Source organism: Chamaea fasciata, unplaced genomic scaffold, assembly GCF_029207755.1.
Source record: "Chamaea fasciata isolate MVZ Bird 193981 ecotype frontalis unplaced genomic scaffold, bChaFas1.0.hap1 SCAF_5, whole genome shotgun sequence".
Lineage (NCBI taxonomy): Eukaryota > Metazoa > Chordata > Aves > Passeriformes > Sylviidae > Chamaea > Chamaea fasciata.
Genome location: NW_027094090.1, coordinates 22447001 through 22449830, shown reverse-complemented (window position 1 = coordinate 22449830; position 2830 = coordinate 22447001). Strand labels below are relative to the sequence as shown.

Here is a 2830-nt window from a genome sequence, read left to right as displayed (position 1 = left end):
TCAGAGAGATTAACAACAAAGGCTTCTAAAGATTATCATTGGCAGTGAGTTCTTAATGTTTTCCTGAATAATCTGGGCAGCAAAATAACACTTTGTTAATGCAATTTGCTGACAACATAAATTTGGGAGATAAGAACAGTACAGAGAAAAATCAGGACTGTGTAGACTGAACAAAACAGAACAGAACTTAAACTGAACAAACACCATGAACATACCAGATTTAATAATATAAGAAGCACATAAGTAAGGCTCACATATGCCCCTCCCAAGTTTACACTTTTAAACACATCTGTGGGTCTTGGTCTAAGGCTCAGCCCACTCCCTTGCTCAGGGCTAGGAGAGAGACAAATTTTAGAAAGCTGGCAAACCATCATGATCAAAATAATGTCTAGGTCATTTACACCTGTTTGGGAATAAGGTTCAGTCCAAGACTAGGTCTTGTGCTAGATTTTGGGCTTAGTGTTCAGAGACACAAAGGTTAGAGCCTTTCTTACAATCTGTTTTTAATATGAAGTACCATTGCATTGGGTTTGTGTTACAATATTTAGGTAGTGGGGAGGGTACAGGGATGGCTTCTGTGGGAAGCTGCCAGAAGCTTCCCCCATGCCCAGCAGAGCCAATGCCAGCTGGCTCCAGGATGGATCTGCCTGTGGCCAAGGCCAAGCCCATCAGTGATGGTGGGGTAAGAGACACAAGAAATGGAAAATCTGCTGTGAAACTACGTAGAAAAAAAATGCTCTGCAGACACCAAGGTCAGCAAAGAAGGAGTGGCAGGAGGTTCTTCAGGCACCAGGGCTGAGATTCCCCTGCAGCCTGTGGTGCAGGCCCAGGCGAGGCAGCTGTGACTCTGCAGCCCATGGAGGACCAGGGGGAAGCAGAGATCCACCTGCAGCCCATGGAGGACCAGGGGGAAGCAGAGATCACCTGCAGCCCATGGAGGACCAGGGGGAAGCAGATCCACCTGCAGCCCATGGAGGACCAGGGGGAAGCAGAGATCCACCTGAAGCCCATGGAGGACCAGGGGGAAGCAGAGATCCACCTGCAGCCCATGGAGGACCAGGGGGAAGCAGAGATCACCTGCAGCCCACGGGGACCACAAAAGCAGAGTAGGTGGATGCCCAAAGGAGCCTGTGACCTGTAGGAAGGCCAAGCTGTAGCAGGTCATGAAGAACTGCAGCCTGTGGGAAGGACTCATGTTCATGGAGGACTGTCTCCTGTGTGAGAGACCCCATGCCAGAGCAGGGGATGTGAGTGAGGAGTCCTCCTGAGGGAGAAGGAGCAGCAGAGACAACGCATGATAAACAGGCCACAATCCATTACCCCTGCCCCCTATCCCTCTGCAGCACTGTGGGGAGGAGATAGAGAATTTGGGAGTTAGGTTGATCCCAGGAAGAAGGGAAAGGTAAGGGAAAGGTGTTCTGAAATTTGGGGGTTTTCTCATTATCCTGTTTTGATTTGATTGGCAATAAATTCAACTATTTTCCCCAGGTCAAGTCTGTTTTGCCTGTGATAGTAATTGGTGAGTGATCTTCCCTGTCATTATCCCAAATTATGTGACTTGCATGATTTTTTTTTTCTCCCCTGTCCAGCTGAGGAGTAATAGAGCAACTCTGATGGGCACCAGTTGTCCTACCTATGATAGTGAAGTCACTTGTCTGAAAAAGGCTGCAGCAGAAGCAAGATGGGTAGAAAAAGCCTCTAATAGCAGCCAGGTTAAATGGATTATTGAATGCACACTGGGGAAATGGAACTAATTAAGAGGTTGCATAGTATGTTCCTAACATTTATAATCTTATAAGGAGCCCTCTATACTTATTTTCTTCCAGCACTGCAGAGAAAACAGAGAAAATGAGGTTTTGGAAGAAACAAAGGGTTCTGAAGAGCACATTACCAGTGTGCAGAAGGGATAATTTTGGTGGTGACTGTGGAATATCCGGCTTGTTTGTACATTTCTGGTGTCTGGGTGTCTTGAACACGCTATTGAGCTTTCATTCCCCTGGGCTCCCACCTACACTGTCTTACAGTAGAAGTGCACCCAAACATGAAATATTCACCTAATTATGTTAATTAATAACTTAATTAACTGGTTTTTTAGTAATGTGCTAAATAGTGAAGAGCAATTGAGGACTCATTAAAAGGTACAGAATAATATTGTTGTTCTACATATTAAGGGTCACAGCATTCTTACTATTTAAAATCCAGATTAAATAAATAAATGACAAATAAATCATGTCATCTGGCTTATGAGATTTGAGAGAAACAGAATTTTTTCCTCTGCTGAAGGACCCCCTTAATCACTTACAGATAGGTTGTGTACCTTCATCTCTTAACAGAGACCCTTACTCCCTCAGGTATTCCTAGCAAGAGTAGGTATAACTGAGAAAGAAAGGGTGTTACAGTGCTTCAACACTGCTCAGTGCTAGAGGATAAGGAAAAGGCTTTCTGATATTGCTTACTTGTCTCCTCTTCTCACTTAACACTTCAATTGTACCCCTACATGTACATAGGAAATTCATTGCATGGGCAATTCACCTGACAGGGAACCTCTGTTAATATGAAAAATTAGCCCCTGGTAACTATGAATATGTTGGGAAAGTCAGTCCTGCTTGCCAGCTCTCAAAGCTACGTGTACCTCTAGGAAGATTTTCATTAGAACTTCTTGGACACATTCACAAGAATAAATGGAACGCCAATTTTAATTACTTGTCCCAAAGAATTGGGATGCAGGAGATTTTCATGTAAAAATTATAATTCAGGACACGTTATAATTTTATTTTCTTTTTGGAAATGACTGGACCGCTGAATGTGAAATTACAATAAATTGCTTTAG

At 43.8% G+C, this 2830-nt stretch overlaps 1 long non-coding RNA gene across 1 annotated transcript; it reads left to right on the top strand.

Annotated features, from left to right (window-relative positions):
- Positions 1-1056: 1056 nt before the first annotated feature.
- LOC136290146 (uncharacterized) lies at positions 1057-2244 on the top strand. Its single transcript, XR_010721000.1, has 3 exons — positions 1057-1402; positions 1489-1519; positions 1827-2244. It is a non-coding gene; the product is annotated as an uncharacterized lncRNA (long non-coding RNA).
- The last annotated feature ends 586 nt before the right edge of the window (positions 2245-2830 follow it).